The sequence below is a fragment of the Papaver somniferum genome, chromosome 6, assembly GCF_003573695.1.
Source record: "Papaver somniferum cultivar HN1 chromosome 6, ASM357369v1, whole genome shotgun sequence".
Classification (NCBI taxonomy): Eukaryota; Viridiplantae; Streptophyta; class Magnoliopsida; order Ranunculales; family Papaveraceae; genus Papaver; species Papaver somniferum.
In genome coordinates, this window is record NC_039363.1 from 45,816,310 (window position 1) to 45,835,763 (window position 19,454).

General features: G+C 39.8%; 2 pseudogenes; one reads left to right on the top strand and one right to left on the bottom strand.

Annotated features, from left to right (window-relative positions):
- Nucleotides 1-1,035: 1,035 nt before the first annotated feature.
- Nucleotides 1,036-1,135, bottom strand: LOC113292063 (annotated as a pseudogene).
- A 15,174-nt stretch (nt 1,136-16,309) lies between these two features.
- Nucleotides 16,310-16,409, top strand: LOC113292099 (annotated as a pseudogene).
- Nucleotides 16,410-19,454: the final 3,045 nt, after the last annotated feature.

Consider the following 19,454-nt stretch of genomic DNA (forward strand, 5'->3'; position numbering starts at 1 on the left):
CGGTTGCTTTTAATTCCTAGTAAAGGGCAAGGACTGGCCATACAAGATAAGGGTTCGGATTTCATCACCGTTCTCTTCTTTCCCGCCTTAGAAACACGAAACCAAACGCGAACCTAAGCCTAAAATTTTGACTAGAACGAGACCTATAGGGTAACGAGCTTAATAGGAAAGTCGTTCGAAGAATATTGGTTACTCTTTTGAGCATACTTCGAAGTTCTTGACGGTTTCTGTGAGTTGAATGCGTGACTGCGCCGCCTTGTAACCGGTGAGGCCTTGGGTATCAAAGCTCTACTGAGCTTCCCTCGCCTTGATTCAAATTACTTTGACTCGGATTGATTCCAGAGGGGTTTGCTCAGATTGTAACGAGTTCCTTTTCGAAAGAATAGAAGCTGGTCTAGTGACAATCTAAGTGGAGCCATCATGCTTTTTGTTTGTTAGAAATTTAGGTTTGATTTGGTTGAGTCAGCCTTGTTTTGTGTTTGCATAGAATTCCCTTCCTTATTCTGTTGCATGCCTGAACGTAAAAGAGACGCCCTAGGTAGATTTGTTAAAGAGAAACCTAGTAGTTCTAAGCGTCTTGATTACCTCAATTTAGAGAGTCTGATTCGTGAAGATTCCGTTTTTGAACGTCCGTTAGAAGAGAAAATCCCTGATAGTCAATAGCGCCAGAAATGGCAACTTTGAAAGCCTTGTTGAATCCTACTAGGACTACTCGTCCCTCGTGTATCAAGTTACCTGAAACTGAAGAAAATTATGAACTTAAGCCTGGAACCTTACAGTTGCTCCCAGTATTTTTAGGAAAAGAAAATGAAAACCCATATTTCCATGTTAGGAACTTTGAGGAAATTTGTAGTACCCTGAAAATTAGAAACCTTGATGATGATGCTTTAAAACTCAGGTTATTCCCCCTTTCCTTAAAAGATAAAGCCAAGTCGTGGCTGTATAGTTTGGCTTCCGAATCAATTGAAACCTATGAACAACTTACATCCGCCTTTTTGAACAAGTTTTTCCCTAGGCACAAAACCTCGTCTATTAGGACGCAAATCTGCACGTTTACACAACAGGAGGGAGAATCTTTGTATAGGTATTTGGAAAGGTTCAATGATTTATTAGCCCAATGTCCTCATCATGGTTTAGAAAAGGTTAGGTTAGTTCAGATCCTTTATGAGGGTTTAGATTATCCCACCACAACTACAGTAGAGTCCATGTGTACAGGTGGGTTTGAAAACCAAACAGTTGATAATGCGATGACATACTTGCATGAAATCGCCGAAAAGACCCAACAATGGGAAAGTAATAGGGTACCCCAGAAAAAAATTCTTCTAGGCAGAGGAAACGTTAATAGGGTAGAAGAAAGCTACGAATCAGATGCCAAAATTGCTGCTATACCAAAAAGGTTAGAAGCTTTAGAAGTGGGTCATAGAGCCTTTTTGGGAAGGAAATACTGTTGAACAACAAGCCAATGCTCTCTATAATAACACTAGGTTTGATAACCGTCAGAAGTTTGACCCATATTCAGAAACCTATAATCCTGGCTGGAGAAACCATCCCAACCTTTCTTGGTCTAAGGGCCAGAATCAAGGTCAGTCTAGTAACTCTCAAGCTCCCCCAGATTTTGGCTATACTAAGAATCCTTCAGCCCAGGCACAGTTTCAGAACCCTATGGATAAGAAGATTATGAGTTTAGAAGAGTCTCTTGCTTTGTTAACTCGTAACACTATGCAGTTTCAACAATCTGTTGCTCAAGGTATAGAAGAAAATAAGAGAATAGGTCAGGCTAACTCTCAGGCTATTTCCGAGTTGAAAACCCAGGTTAGTCATATATAAATGAGTCTTTAAGAGAAAGAGGTAAGTTTCCTAGTCAAACTCAAACCAACCCTAGAGGATCTCATGAAGTATGTGCACAACCATCGAATCAGTTAAATGCTATTAGAACCCTTAGGAGTGGTAGAGTAGTAGACAATCAGGTAAACATGCCCGATAGTGAACATACTGTAGTTCACCCCTCAGGATCTCATCCCTCAGGACCGCTAACTGAGGGGACTGATAAAATTTCCAATGATGCTGAATCGGTTCCTGAGAGGTCTGATCCTGTGCCTAGAGCCCCATTTCCCCAGCTATTAGCATCAACAAAGAAGGAATCAAACTTTAATGACATATTGGAGGTTTTTAAGCAAGTTACCATGAACCTTCCTTTATTAGATGCAATTAGGCAAATTCCTGCTTATGCCAAGTTCCTTAAGGATATGTGTACGCGAAAGCGAAAACTTAGCGTCCATAAGAAAGCCTTTTTAGCTAGTCATGTAAGTTCAATCATTCAGAACACTACCACTCCTAAGTACAAAGACCCAGGTTCCCCCAACCATTGCTTGCACAATAGGTAAACACCGGGTATAAAGAGCTTTACTTGACTTGGGAGCCAGTGTGAACTTACTGTCGTACCATGTGTACTTACAGCTAGGTCTTGGTGAAATGAAACCTACTCAGATAACACTGCAGTTAGCTGATAGGTCTGTCAAAATTCCTCGAGGAGTTATCGAGGATGTTCTTATTGAGTTAGACAAGTTTATTTATCCTGTGGATTTCGTGGTCCTAGATACCCAACCTGTCCCTGACCCAGAGAACCAGATACCTGTGATTTTAGGTCGCCCATTTTTAGCTACGTCTAATGCGATCATAAACTGTCGAAATGGTATTATGAATCTATCTTTTGGTAATATGACTATTGAGTTAAATATTTTTAATGTCAATAAGCTACATTCTGAGCTAGATGACACGTGCATTGAAGAGGTGAACATGATAGGAACCTTAGTTCAGGAGTCATTACCAAATATCGCATCGGAAGATCCATTAGAGAGTTGTCTAGCCCACTTTAACATGAATTTCGACGAAGATAACAACATTGAACAAGTGAATACTATGTTGGATTCTATTCCTATGTTAGATACTGATAAATGGAAAGATAGGTTCGAACCATTACAAGCTTTTGAGTCTACCTTAATCCCTTGTTTAGAAGAGCCTCCTAAGTTGGACCCTAAATCTGCATTCTTAGGGCCATCTAAGACTTTGCCTGTGATTATAGCATCCGATCAGGACAGCAGGCCAGAAATCGTGCTTCAAGACAATAAAGAAACTCTAGGGTTGACCATACAGGATATGAAACATATAAGTCCTACAGCTAGTATACCTCAAAAGAATTTAGAGGATGAACCACCCCATTATAATTCAGAGACAGCAATTGACCTTTTTCAGGAACTTGTTGGTCTAGAAGTTAGGAATATTGTGACTAGTCTATTTAGAGACACCCAAAATTATAAGTTTGGGGGTAGTGATCGTCAAATAGAAGTCCCTAACTTGGGACTCGAGCCTACTGCATATGAGGTATCACTTGAGTCTATTCAGACTCCTCAACCCGATCCTCCTGATACTATCCAGGAGGAAATCCATCTATTAAAGTCCCGTTTTTCGGATGAATCTATTTTTCAAGACACTCATATGAAGCCCAATCCAGTTGTCTTGCAAGAAACTTTCAATGAGGTTGTGCTCCTTATGTTATTTTTTCTGATCATGTGCAGTTGTTTCATATTAGTGGCAGTTTTATTTGGTTTTGATGACCCACAGTTATTTCGACTACTGATATATGATTTGAAAGGTAACTAGCCATTTTATGAAACTTGATGTCTGGCTGAAGACTTTAAACTTAGCACTTCTTGGGAGGTAACCCAATCTCATGCAACACGGTAATATCTTTCCTTAACTCTTTTGCTTCAATGGTAACTGTTTCTCCTTGTTCATGCTTTTAATTTCATCTTTAGAACATTTAGGACAATGTTAGATTTAAGTTTGGGGGTATGGGAGAAACTTTTTAGTTGCAATATGAATAAATAAACTCCAGAGCCTAGAAATTTATGCCTATTAAGGATAGCACTAACCAACCTAAGTGGATGGAAGCATTTTGATTGTAGGAGTTGAGGAACCAATATGATTAGATGGCAACATCTAGAAGAGTCTATTCATAAAATCACAGAGCTCAGGTGTTAGAAATAACATGATAGTTTCACCATATCTTGTTGAGTCCTTTTCACTTCTATTTTTATTTTATTTTGTTTTTAAACTATGTTTCTCTAAGTGATAGGTGGGGCCCACAATTCAAGTTGTTACCAATGCTAGGGTGAATTAGAGTGATTGAGAAAGATAAAAAAAAAAAAATTGAGACCCGACCATTTGACCAAAAGGAATAAATTCAATAAAGTCGACCACTGGTACCCTTGTATATGCCAGTTGTGTTGACCTAGATTTAGGTTATCGACCACTGGTTCCCTTGTATATGCCAGTGTGTTGATATTATTCAGACTAATATCCCAATCCATTAGGATAGGTTCATTTTGGCGGAGGCCTTCAGACAGATATGGGAAACGTTGTTCACTTAGTAAACATCAAAACCATCTATGTTTTTCTATATCCATCTTCTTGATCTATCCATGTGATTAGTTTGCACTCCGGATATTGATGTCCATAGTGCGACTATCGGAGTAGAGCTCTGTCACTTATATATGAATTTTAGTATGCTTGAGTGCAAACTCGTGTACATCAATTGGAATTTCGCATCAGGGTACTTCCTCTTATAGTCAATAAGTATGCCAACCAAGGAGATTCTTTAGTGCCTTACAAGGTTCTGCGTAGATAGCTAGGGTCTGGAGTAAATATTTTGTGGGTATATCTCTGGTAAGCCCTCTCGAGACTATAACTCGGCCACTAGGGCCACCTAGGGGTTTAAAGGTTATTGCATACGATAAATGCAATCGACGATGCCTGCGACAGTGAGTTAGGATTTTATTTTGTAGTTTTGATTTGCTCGGGACTAGCAAATAATAAGTTTGGGGGTATTCGATAGACGCATTTATGTGTCTATTTTCATCTCTATTGTGTATATTGTTAGTACCCATTTTTGTACTTATTTCGGTATTTTATCTCTTTGTAGGTGTTTTTGGAGAAATAAGATTTTGCGGCGAAATTGGCACGAAAAGTTGTTAAAGGCACCTGGGAGGACATTTTCTATTCGGACTCTCACTTTGGATAGGGGGACACCCTTCTTCTTCACGTTTAAAACGGTTTTTGGCGGGAAAAATGCATGCAGACGTTGTTGATTTTGGATTGAAGATTTGAACGAGTTTCAGGGTGATTCAACACTGGAAATCGATTGGGCTGGACTTGATAGAGCAAAACAGGTTTAATACATGCGTTTAGATCGATCGAATTGGGCTGGAATTGCCGGAAAAAGGAAACAGAGTAAAAAAGGAAACACTGTCCCTGTCGAGTTTGTTTTTGGACATTCAGAGAGATTAAAGGCAAGAAATTCGTTCCAAAGATACATATTATATCTAAGGAAGAGTTTGAGATAAGTGGGAAAGCTCAGAAACGCGTAAAACAATTTCTGGAAGGAATTATTGCCGTGACTGCCAAGGAAGGAAAGAAGAGATTTCGAAGCGATTTGGGAGAGATTTAATCGCCCTGTGGTGTATAAATAGGTTTCCTAGGGTCTCAAGAAGGGGTGTCGAACAGTTTTGGGTAATTTAGAGAACCACAGGAGACAAAAATCAGAGTTACAGACATTCGTTTCTGCTGGTGTAGAAGGAAGAACACGAGGAACATCGACCCTCACCTAATTGTCGCAGAAAACTGTCGTCCTTCTACAACACTTAGCTTCTATCGTTCTGTAACAGTTCCGCTTGTAACCGAAACAGTCAGTCTGTAACGCTTATAAACGTTGCAAACTGTCTGCTTATTACTTTTTCATTCTTTTAATCAACTTTTGGGCTATAAACATGTATTTTGAGCAAGTGATTAATATGAGGAGCTAAACCCCATTGCTGAGGCGATAGAGGAAGCTATTTTTCCAACAAGAAGTGGTATATTCTATTTTATTTATTTATTTGCAATTATTTTATGATTATTTTCCTTGGTTGAAAATTGTTTGAATGATCCTTGTTAAGCAATTGTGATTTCTTTTGATAGAACATACTTGGACCTAGGTTTTTGATGTTTTATGCTTTGGATTTACACTTGTTATTTTGAGAATCTACTAGTTGCAATAAGTTAGAATCAACTTGAACGAGAAAATTGTATAAATATAAATATTGAGATTAAATCACTTTGAACTTGGAAAATAGTGGAATCTTAGCCTCAATGTTCTTTTAATATTGATATCATCTTTGATTGAGTTTGTGACAATTTTTAGTTTGTTTTCTATTTTAGTTTTAGAATTTAAGTCTATATTTTAACCTTCGCAAGTCTGAGAATCGAACCACTTTTACCACTATCTCAAAACTACATCACTCCTCACGTGCAAAAAAATGCTAGTGCAGGGAAATTCGCCGCGAACTGGGAAGGACCTTTCAGAGTAAGGAAGGTGGCAGAAAGTGGGTATTACAAGCTCGGACGCATGAATGGCTCAAAAGTCAAGTCACCCATCAACGGTAGATGGCTAAAGAAGTTTTATGCATAAAAATATCAATGTAAAACTCTTGTTTCAAATAAAAGCCGATTTTGATATATGATTTGTAACTGACTAACAAAGATCGCGGGGACGCCAATGGCACCCGATCGATTGACAAAAGGCTGCAAGAATGCCAATGGCGCCCATTCGGCTGACAAATTTACTAAAGGTTGCAGGAATGCCAATGGCGCCTGATCGACCGAGAAAAGGTTGTGGGAATGCCAATGGCGCCCGATCGACTGACAAAAGGCCGCGGGAATGCCAATGGCGCACGATCGGCTGACAAATTTACTAAAGGTTGCAGGAACGCCAATAGCGCCTGATCGACTGGAAAAAGGTTATGGGAACGCCAATGGCACCCGATCGACTGACAAAAGGTCGCGGGAATGCCAATGGCTCCCGATCGGCTGAAAAATTTACTAAGGGTTGCAGGAACGTCAATGGCGCCCGATCGGCTGACAAAGGGTTGCAGGAATGCCAATGGCGCCCGATCGACTGACAAAAGGTCGCGGGAATGCCAATGGCGCCCGATCGGCTGACAAATTTACTAAAGGTTGCAGGAATTCCAATGGCGCCTGATCAACTGACCAAAGATCGCGGGAATTCCAATGGCGCCTGATCGACTGACAAAAGGCCGCAGGAATGCCAATGGCTCCCGATCGGCTGACAAATTTACTAAGGGTTGCTGGAACGTCAATGGCGCCCGATCGGCTGAAAAATTTACTAAGGGTTGCAGGAATGTCAATAGCGCCCGATTGACTGACAAATTTATTAAAGGCTGCGGGAACGCCAATAAGACCCGATCGGGTACACATACTTACTAAAAGACACATGAATGTAAATGGGGAAGTAGGCGCGTTTAACATGCATCCCCTCCTCCCAGTTTTCTGTTAATAAAAACAAGGGGGGAGTAGGCGTGTTTAACATACATCCCACCCCCCAACCCCTATTTAGAAAGACGAAGGGGGGAGTAGGCGCGTTCCACACACATCCCGCCTTCTCAATTCCCTGTTGAGAAAAACAAAGAGGGGAGTAGGCGCGTTTAACATCATTCCCTCCCTCCCCAGTTCCCTCTTGAGAAAAACAAAGAGGGGAGTAGGCGCGTTTAACATACATCCCGACCTCCGGATCCCCATCAAATAAAAAATAGGGGAGAACAGGCGCGTTTAACATAAATCCCGCCCTCCCAACCCGCATTAAGAAAAACGAAGGGGGAGTAGGTGCGCTTAACATACATCCAGCCCTCCGGATCCCCATCAAATAAAAAATAGGGGAGAGTAGGCGCGTTTAACATACATCCCACCCTCCCAATTCCTTGTTGAGAAAAACAGAGGGGGAGTAGGCGCGTTTAACATACATTCCTCTCTCCCAACCCCCATTGAGGAAAACAAAGGGGGGAGTAGGCGCGTTTAACATACATCCCTCCCTCCATATCCCCATCAAATAAAATAGAGGGGAGAATAGGCGCATTTAACATCCATCCCACCCTCCCAGTTCCCTGTTGAGAAAAACATAGGGGGAGTAAGCGCGTTTAACATACATTCCGCTCTGCCAACCCCCATTGAGAAAACGAAGGGGGGAGTAGGCGCGTTTAACATACATCCCATCCTACGGATCCCCATCAAGTAAAACAAAGAGGGGAGAGTAGGAGCGTTTAACATACATCCCGTCCTCCCAATTCCTTGTTGAGAAGAACAGAGGGGGAGTAGGCGCGTTTAACATATATTCCGCCCTCCCAACCCCCATTGAGAAAAATGAAGGGGGGAGTAGGCGCGTTTAACATACATCCCGCCCTCCCAATCCCCGCTAAAAAAAAGGGTGTGGGGGGGTGTGGGGTGGTGGGTGGGGGTGGGGGGAAAAGAGGATAATTTTATCACAAGTTCCTACCCAGCGTCCTTGTTAAAGGGGGGATGGAATAAGCATATCCTTAATTAAACCCTCACAAATAGAGGGAGAGAAGGAAGGTAGACGGAGTGAAATACACTATATAGAATAAATACCCAAGTACAAAATAAAGCTTAAAAAAATGTAATTAACCAACGATAACAAGTCGTCTGTCACTCATTCATCATCTGATAGTAATACGCAACAATGAGAAATGTCTGCATCTACAGACTTCACCATTAAGAGCGCTTCCTGTTGTGATTTGTAGATAGTGGTAAAAAGTGGTTCGATTCTCAGACTTGCGAAGGATAAAATATAGACTTAAATTCTAAAACTAAAATAGAAAACACACTAAAAGTTGTAGCAAACTCAATCAAAGATGATATCAATATTAAAAGAATACTGAGGCTAAGATTCCATTATTTTCCAAGTTTAAAGTGATTTAATCCAATCTTTGTATTCATGCAATTTTCTCGTTCAATTTGATTCTTACTATTGCAACAAGTAGATTTTCGAAAGAAATAATTGTAAATACCAAGTATGAAGCATCAAAAGTCTTAAACTAAGCATACTCCATCAAAATAGATCACAATTACTCAAATAAAAATCATATTCGATACTAGTTCAATGCAAATAATCATAATAAAATTGCAATAAACAGATAAAAGAGAATATACCACTTCTTGTTGGAAAAATAGCTTCCTCTAGCGCCTCAACAATGGGGTTTAGCTCCTCATATTAACCATGTTCTCAAAATATGTTTTTATAGCTCAAAAGTGTACAAGGAGGTGAAAAAGTGATAACACAGCCGATTCACAACAGTGTGAAGGTGTTGCAGAATCTCTGTTACAAAGAGGAAACAGTAGCTAAAAACCTAATGCAATTATTGTTGATAAACGATAGATGGCTTCTGCTGTGAAACAACGATAGTTTTCTGCGACAGTTGCTTGTGCGTCAATGTTCTTCGTGTTCTTCTTCTTCAGCAGCAGCAGTAGAATAAGGTATTTTCCTGCAACTCGATGTCTGGAGCTCTGTGGTGTTCTAAACTTTTCTGAAAGGATTCGTACCCTTATATGACTTATCCCCTCTCCTTTTATAGACCACAGCTCGATTAAATCTCCCGAAATACTCGAGATTTCTTCTTTTTTTATTTTACTCCAAGTCACGGTAATATCTCCCTTTCTTTTCTCATACGCTTTTCCAGATTCATTCAAACTCTCCTATTATGCCTCCACAAGCAAAATCCTCGGTTCATAATGCATATAACTTCCATATTAAGTCGAACAGGACCAAGATTACTCCCATGTTTCCGTAAATAAGATATTCTTCCATGTTTGAATCTAACTGATGAAAACTCCTCTTTTTCCTCCTACGCGGCTACTTTGCTTTTTCCTGGACTCTTCCCAAAGATAGAATCAAATCAATAGCAAATATTCTTCACACACAACTTAATCAGACTCGAGATATTCTTCCTTCAAACAAATGTCGTAACTCTCCCTGTTTAGAAACTACGTGACTTTTCTTTCGACTTTAAACCCGAGTGCCAAGCCTGTTTCATCATGAAATACTATTACTAACCAAAGCCCATGGATCTCTGCTAAAATCTACCCAAAAATCGATCGGGAAATTGTTGCAGACGAGAATCAACTTTCCCGCCATTTTTTGGTTTCGAACGATAGAAGATGTTGCCCCTTATCCACTCCTGGGGTACCGATAGCCGTGGGTGAAAATAGTAGTTATGGGGTGCAGATAGCGATGAATGCCCCTTATAAATTGGAGTGTCCCTTATCCAAACTGGGGGTCCGAATAGTAAGTATCCTCCCGGTGCTTTCCGACAACTTTTCGAGCCAATTTTTTTCCAAAAATGTTTATTGGCCAAAAATACCTACAAATAAATAAAACACCATAATAAGTACAAAAATGAGCTCTAACAATATATAGAAGCGAGACAAATCGGACACAAAAATGTGTCTATCAAATACCCCCAAACCTATTATTTGCTAGTCCTCGAGCAAAAATAAAATAGAAATAAAATCCTAACTCACTGTCACAGGCATCGTCGGTTGCATTTAGCGTATGCAATAAGCCTTTAAACCCCTAGGTGTCTCTAGTGGCGGAGTGTTGTCTCCGGAGGGCTTACCAGAGGTATACCCACAAAACCTTTATACTTCAGACCCTAGCTATCTACACAGAACCTTGGATGGCACTAAAGAATCTCCTTGGTTGGCATACTTATTGACTACAGGAGGAAGTACCCTGATGCGAAATTCCAATTGATGTACACGAGTTTGCACTCAAGCATACTAAAATTCATAAAGTGACAGAGCTCTACTCAGATAGTCGCATCAAATCCAGATCAAAAAAATCACATGGATAGATAAGAAGATGGATATAAAAAACATAGATGGTTTTGATGTTACTAGGTGAACGGTGTTTCTCATATCTGTCTGAAGGCCCGCCAAATGAACCTATCCTAATGGACTGAGATACCGGTCTGACTAATATCAAACACTGGCATATACAAGGGTACCAGTGGTCGATAATCCTAACTCTAGGTCAACACAACTGGCATATACAAGGGTTCAGTGGTCGACTTTATTGAATTTATTCCAGTTGGTCTGATGGTCTGGTCTCATTTTTTTTTTTTTTTTTTTGTATCTCAATCACTCTAATTCACCCTAGCATTGGTAACAACTTGAATCGTGAGCCCCACCTAATCACTTAGAGAAACATAGTTTAAAAAAAAAAAATAAAAAGAAGTGAAAAGGACTCAACGAGATATGGTGAAACTATCATGTTATTTCTAACACCTGAGCTCTGTGCTTTTATGAATAGACTCTTTAGATGTTGCCATCTAGTCAGATTGGTTCCTCAACTCCTACAACCAAAATGCTTCCATCCACTTAGATTGGTTAGTGCCATCCTTAATAGGGATAAATTTCTAGGCTCTGGAGTTTATTTATTGCAACGAAAAGGTAACAAAAAGTTCTACCCCACCCCCAAACTTAAATCTAACATTGTCCTCAATGTTTCTAATCAAAGAACAGTACCAAAAATATAAGTAACATGAGGAAATAGTAAAAGAGAAGTCGGAAAGATAGTACCTGGGTGAAGTGTAACCAAAAACCTACAAAAATATATACAACATACAAAATCGCCTCGATGGTCAATCAAGGTAAACAGGGTCCTCCAGAGGGACCTCCTCAACATCACCTGTAGGAAAAGGCTCTAAAAAGGGCTTCAATCGCTGACCGTTAACCTTCGAAGAACTACTACCATCTGGTGTCTCAATCTCAACAGCGCCATGAGGAAAAACAGTACGGACCACAAAAGGACCGGTCCACCGAGAGCGCAACTTCCCGGGGAATAGATGCAAACGAGTGTCATACAGAAGAACTTTTTGACCTGGAGAAAATGACTTTCGTAAAATATTCCTATCATGCACAAGTTTCATTTTGTTCTTATACTCCTTAGCACTATCGTATGCATCTCTACGAATCTCGTCCAACTCATTGAGCTGGAGCTTTCTTTGAGCTCCTGCCTTGTCAAGTGAAAAGTTTAAGTTCTTAATAGCCCAATAGGCTCGATGCTCTAACTCAACAGGCAGGTGACATGCCTTGCCAAACACTAAACGATAAGGTGACATTCCAATGGGTGTCTTAAACGCAGTACGGTAAGCCCATAAGGCATCAGTAAGCCTCGACGACCAGTCTTTCCTATTTGGATTAACTGTTTTCTCTAGAATACGTTTAATTTCCCTATTGGAAACCTCTACCTGACCACTAGTCTGAGGGTGATATGGGGTTGCTACTTTATGGGTAATACCGTATTGTTTCATTAAAAGAGCAAACGGTCTATTACAAAAGTGTGAACCTCCATCACTAATTATAGCTCGCGGCGTACCAAAACGTGTAAGTATATTCTCTTTCAAAAACTGGACTACGACCCTGTGGTCATTCGTTTTACACGGAACCGCCTCAACCCACTTAGACACATAGTCTACAGCGACAAGTATGTAAAGATAACCAAACGAAATAGGAAATGGACCCATAAAATCAATGCCCCCACATCAAAGACCTCAATCACTAAAATAGGGTTCAAAGGCATCATATTTCTACGGGAAATGGTTCCTAACTTCTGGCAACGCTCACAAGAAACACAATGACTATGGGAATCTTTAAACAACGAAGGCCAGTAAAATCCACACTGCAAAATCTTAGCAGCAGTCTTCTTAGCACTAAAATGACCCCCACATGCATGTTCATGACAAAAGGAGATAATACTAGACTGGTCACTCTCAGATACACATCTCCTAATAATCTGGTCCGGACAATACTTAAACAGATAAGGATCGTCCCAAAAGAAATGCTTAACCTCGGCTAAAAACCTAGAACGATCTTGCTTACCCCAATGTTGAGGGGTTCGACCAGTAACAAGATAATTCACTATATTTGCATACCAAGGTGATTGGGAAACAGAGAACAATTGTTCATCAGGAAAATCCCTTATAGGAAGGGAATCATAGGGGAACTAACAACTAGCCTAGACAAGTGGTCTGCTACTACATTTCTGCACCCTTTTTGTCTCTAATGTCTGGAAAATTCTTGTAACAAAGGATCCATCTAATCAATCTAGGTTTGGTATCCTTCTTAGATAAAAGGTATTTCAAAGCAGCATGATCTATAGATTATGATCTTAGAACCTAATAAGGACCTAAACTTATCCAAGGCAAACACGATGGCTAAATTCCTTCTCGGTAGTTGTATAGTTCATTTGGGCATCATTCAGAGTTTTGCTAGCATAATAAATCACATGAAGTAATTTGTTTTCTCGTTGTCCTAACAACGCCTATAGCATAATCTGAAGATCACACATAATTCAAAGGGTAGGTTCCAGTTAGGTGCCTGGACTATCGGGGCAGTAGTGAGTAAAGTTTTAAGCTTCTCAAAAGCCTCTAAACAAGCATCATCAAAGACAAACTTAACATCTTTTGCAAGCAAATTGCAAAGAGGTCTAGAAATCAAGCTAAAATCCTTAATGAATCGACGGTAAAAACCTGCATGCCCTAGGAATGACCTAATATCTTTTACGGTTTTTGGGACCTGTAAAGTCTTAATAAGGTCAACTTTGGCTTTGTCTACCTCTATACCCTTTGAAGAACGATGTGCCCTAACAATTCCTGATTTAAAAAATGGCATTTTTCCCAATTAAGCACTAAATTTTTTCCTTACACCTAGTCAACACTAATGTCAAATGATGCAAGCACTCATCGAAAGATGAACCAAACACTGAAAAATCATCCATAAAGACCTCTAAAACCGTTCTACCATATCAGAAAATATGCTCATACAACGCTGAAAAGTTGCAGGGGCATTACATAGCCCGAAAGGCATGCGTCTATACGCAAAGGTACCAAAGGGACAGGTAAAAGTGGTTTTCTCTTGGTCTTCTGGGGCAATAACGATCTGATTATAACCGGAGTAGCCATCTAAGAAGCAATAGTGACTATGTCCAGCTAATCGCTCTAGCATTTGGTCGATAAAAGGAAGGGGAAAGTGATCCTTCCTTGTGACCTTGTTCAATTTCCTATAGTCAATACACACGCCATCCCGTGGTCACTCGGGTTGGGATTAATTCATTATTATCATTCTGGACTACAGTGATACCTGATTTCTTGGGGACAACCTGAACAGGGCTGACCCACTTACTGTCTGAAATTGGGTAAATAATACCCGCATCTAACAACTTAAGCACCTCTTTTCGAACTACCTCTTTCATGTTAGGGTTCAGTCGACGTTGCATCTCCCTAGAAGGTTTGGAGTCTTCCTCTAAATGAATCTGATGCATACACACAGTAGGACTTATACCCTTAATGTCTGCTATAGTCCACCCTAAAGCTTCCTTATTGTCTTGAAGTACATTTACTAGCCTACTTTCCTGATCACTATCCAAATCGGAAGCTACAATCACAGGTAAAGTCTCAGATGGGCCTAAAAACACATACTTTAGAGTATCGGGTAGTGGTTTAAGGTCCAACTTTGGGGGCTTTCTAAAGAAGGAATTAGGGTAGTCTCAGAAACTGGTAACGGTTCGAACCTAGCTTTCCATCTATCAGTGTCTAACACAGGGGTAGAATCTAATAGAGCATTCACCTGTTCAATAGTGCTATCGTCGTCAAAATCTAAACCAAAATGGGATAGACAACTTTCTAATGGGTCTTCAGACAAATGTTTGGTAATGACTCCTGAACTAAGGCTTCTATCATGTTCACCTCCTCAACACATGTGTCATCTAGCTCATGAGGTTGCTTACTGACATTAAAAATGTTCATCTCCATAGTCATATTACCAAAAGATAAACTCATCACACCATTTCGACAGTTAATGATCGCATTAGACGTAGCTAAAAATGGGCGACCTAAAATCACAGGTATCTGGTTCTCTGGGTCAGGGACAGGTTGGGTATCTAGGACCACGAAATCCACTGGATAAATAAACTTGTCGACCTCAATAAGAACATCCTCGATAACACCTCGAGGGATTTTAACAGACCTATCAGCTAACTGCAGTGTCATCTGAGTAGGTTTCATTTCACCAAGTCCTAGCTGTAAGTATACATGGAATGGCAGTAAGTTCACACTGGCTCCTAAGTCAAGTAAAGCTTTTTCTACCCGGAAGTTACCTATTGTGCAAGCAATGGTAGGAGAACCTGGGTCTTTGTACTTTGGAGTTGTGGTGTTCTGAATGATTGAACTTACGTGACTAGCTAAAAAGGCTTTCTTATGGACGCTAAGTTTTCGCTTTCGCGTACACATATCCTTAAGGAACTTGGCATAAGCAGGAATTTGCCTAATTGCATCTAATAAGGAAGGTTTATGGTAACTTGCTTAAAAACCTCCACTATGTCATTAAAGTTCGATTCCTTTTTGTTGGTACTAATAGTGAGGAAATGGGGCTCTAGGCATAAAATCAGACCTTTCAGGAACCGAATTCACATCATCAGAAACTTTATCAGTCTCTCAGCTACTGGTCCTGAGAGGTGAGATCTGAGGGGTGAACTACAGTATGTTCACTATCGGGCATGGTTACCTTATTGTCTACAACTCTACCACTCTAAGGGTTCTAACAGCATTCAATTGATTCGATGGTTTTGCACCTAATTCATGAACTCCTCTAGGGTTGGGTTGTGTTTGACTAGGAAACTTACCTTTTTCTCTCAAAGAATCACTTATCAGACCAACCTGGGTTTTTAACTCGGAAATAGCCTGACTATTTTCTTGTCCTATCCTGTTACTAGCTTGTAGACTCTGTTCTACGGATAACTGAAATTTTGCAGTTTGCTGAGTTAACAAGGCGAGAGATTCCTCTAAACTTAGGATTTTCTTATCTGACTGATTCTGAAACTGAGCTAGTCCTGAAGGATTCTTAGTATAGCCAAAACCTGGGGGAGCATTAGAATTACTAAACTGACCTTGACTTTGGCCCTTAGACCACGAAAGGTTCGGATGGTTTCTCCAACCAGGATTATAGGTTTCTGAATATGGGTCAATCTTTTGACGGTTATCAAATCTAGTGTTATTATAAAGAGCATTGGCTGCTCTTCAATATTCTGGCCTTCCCAAAAAGGCTCCACTCTACCACTAGTCTGGCCCACTTCTAAGGCTTCTAACCTTTTTGCTATAGCAGCAATTTTGGCATCTGATTCATAGCCTCCTTCTACCCTATTAACGTTTCCTCTACTTAAAAGAATTGTTTTCTGGGGTGCCCTACTATTTTCCCATTGCTGGGTTTTTTGGCGATTTCATTAAAAAATTCCATCGCCGCATCAACAGTTTGGTTTTCAAATCCACCAGTGCATAGAGACTCAACCATGGTCGTTGTGGAATAATCTAAACCCTCATAAAGGATCTGAACTAGCCTAACCTTTTCTAAACCATGATGAGGACACTGGGATAATAAATCATTGAACCTTTCCAAATACCTATATAAAGATTCTCCCTCTTGTTGTGAAAATGTGCATATTTGCGTCCTAATAGACGATGTTTTGTTCCTAGGGAAAAACTTATTGAAAAAGGCAGATGTAAGTTGTTCATATGTCTCAATTGACTCGGAGTCCAAACTATACAGCCACGACTTGGCCTTATCTTTCAGGGAAAATGGGAATAACCTAAGTTTCAAAGCATCATCATCTAAGCCTCTAATTCTTAGAGTACTACAAATTTCCTCAAAATCCCTAACATGGTAATAAGGGTTTTCATTTTCTTTCCCTAAAAAGATTGGGAGCATCTGTAAGGTCCCAGGTTTCAGTTCATAGGGTGCCTCCGTTTCAGCTAACTTAATACACGAAGGACGAGTAGTCCTAGTTGGATTCAACAAAGCTTTCAAAGTTGCCATTTCTGGCGCTATCGGAGCAACAGGATTCTCTCCTCAGTCAAAGGACGTTCAAAAACAGACTCTTCAAAAGTCGGACTTCTAGATTAAGGTAATCGAGACGCTTCGAACTACTAGGTTTCTCTTTAAAAATCTACCTAGTGCGTCTCTTTTACGTTCAGGCATACAATAGAATTTTCTAAATTGGAAGGGTAAGCAAACACAGATCAAGGCCGACTCAACCAAATCAAACCTATTGATTTCTAGCAAACAAAAAGCATGATGGCTCCACTTAGATTGTTTCTAGACCAGCTTCTAATCCTTCGAACGGGAATTCGTTACAATTTAAGCAAACCCCTCTGGAATCAATCCGAGTTAACGTAAGTTGAATAGAGGCGAGGGAAGCTCGGTGGAGCTTTGATACCCAAGGCCTCACCGGTATTACAAGGCGGCGCAGTCACGCATTCAACTTACAGAAACCGTCAAGAACTTCGAAGTATGCTTAAAAGAGTAACCAATATTTTTCGAATGACTTTCCTGTTAAGCTCGTTACCCTATCGGTCTCGTTCTAGTCAAAATTTTAGGCTTAGGTTCGCGTAGGTTACGTGTTCCTAAAGCGGGCAAGAAGAGAACGGTGATGAAATCCGAACCCTTATCTTGTATGGCCAGGCCTTGCCCTTTACTAGAAAAATAAATGTCCGTATTCAGTCCTCAACATATATGCATACGAAGGAGTCCAGTAACTCGCTGACAGGGGATTCGCGAGTGTTTAGAATCTTACCTCCCGTTCCAGACGGGGGATGAATCGGTTGTAGTCGACTCGGGCCACTGACTCCGATGTCTAGTGTACGAACCCAAGGTGCAGAGACAATATCGTAATTGTCCTCCTTCTCTGCAAACAGTTTATATTTAAAGTACCCTTCCGTAGGGTAATAAAAAAATAATGTCCCAAAGTCCAAAAGTCCAAAAAAAAGAAAAATTACAAAAAATAATAAACCCTAATACAGTTTTTTTTTTAAAAAAAATAAACAAACCCTAAACTAAAATTGTCTAAAATAAAATTGTCTTCTTTCTGTTCTTTTTGCTTTAATCTTTAGCTCCAAGTCTTTATGAAATCACCAAACTCTTGGCTCAATTTTCTTTATGATCCAGAACCTGTAGACACAAGATAAATACCCAAAAACATAAAAAAGACAAAAATAAAAAAAAAAAAAATAAAAAATATAAAACCCTAAAAACAAGTCCGCGTCGGCGGCGCCAAAAATTGATGTGATTTGTAGATAGTGGTAAAAGTGGTTCGATTCTCAGACTTGTGAAGGATAAATTAGACTTAAATTCTAAAAAAATAGAAAACACTAAAAGTTGTAGCAAACTCAATCAAAGATGATATCAATATTAAAAGAATATTGAGGCTAAAATTCCACTATTTTCCAAGTTTAAAGTGATTTAATCCAATCTTTGTATTCATGCAATTTTCTCGTTCAATTTGATTCTTACTATTGCAACAAGTAGATTTTCGAAAGCAATAATTGTAAATACCAAGTATGAAGCATCAAAAGTCTTAAACTAAGCATACTCCATCAAAATATATCACAATTACTCAAATAAAAATCATATTCGATATTAGTTCAAGGCAAATAATCATAATAAAATTGCAATAAATAGACAAAAGAAAATATACCACTTTTTGTTGGAAAAATAGCTTCCTCTAGCGCCTCAGCAATGGGGTTTAGCTCCTCATATTAACCATGTTCTCAAAATATGTTTTTATAGCTCAAAAGTGTACAAGGAGGTGAAAAAGTGATAACACGGCCGATTCGCAACAGTGTGAAGGTTTTGCAGAATCTCTGTTACAAAGAGGAAACAGTAGCTAAAGACCTAATGCAATTATTGTTGATAAACGATAGATGGGTTTTGCTGTGAAACAACGATAGTTTTCTGCGACATTTTCTTGTGCGTCAATGTTCTTCGTGTTCTTCCTCTTCAGCAGCAGCAGTAGAATAAGGTATTTTCCTGCAACTCGATCTCTGGAGCTCTGTGGTGTTCTAAACTTCTCTGAAAGGATTCGTACCCTTATATGACTTATCCCCTCTCCTTTTATAGGCCAAATCTCGATTAAATCTCCCGAAATACTCGAGATTTCTTTTCTTTTTCTTTTACTCCAAGTCACGGCAATATCTCCCTTTCTTTTCTCATACGTGTTTCCAGATTCATTCAAACTCTCCTATTATGCCTCCACAAGCAAAATCCTCGATTGATAATGCATATAACTTCCATATTAAGTCGAACAGGACCAAGATTACTCCCATGTTTCCGTAAATAAGATATTCTTCCCTGTTTGAATCCAACTGATGAAAACTCCTCTTTTTCCTCCTACGCGGCTACTTTTCTTTTTCCTGGACTCTTCCTAAAGATAGAATCAAATCAACAACACATATTCTTCACACGCAACTTAATCAGACCGAGATATTCTTCCTTCAAACAAATCCCGTAACTCTCCCTTTTTAGAAACTACGTGACTTTTCTTTCGACTTTAAACCCGAGTGCCAAGCCTGTTTCATCATGACATACTATTACTAACCAAAGCCCATGGATCTCTGCTAAAATCTACCAAAAAATCGATCGGGAAATTGTTGCAGACGAGAATCAACTTTCCCGCCATTTTTTGGTTTCAAACGATAGAAGATGCTGCCCGTTATCCACTC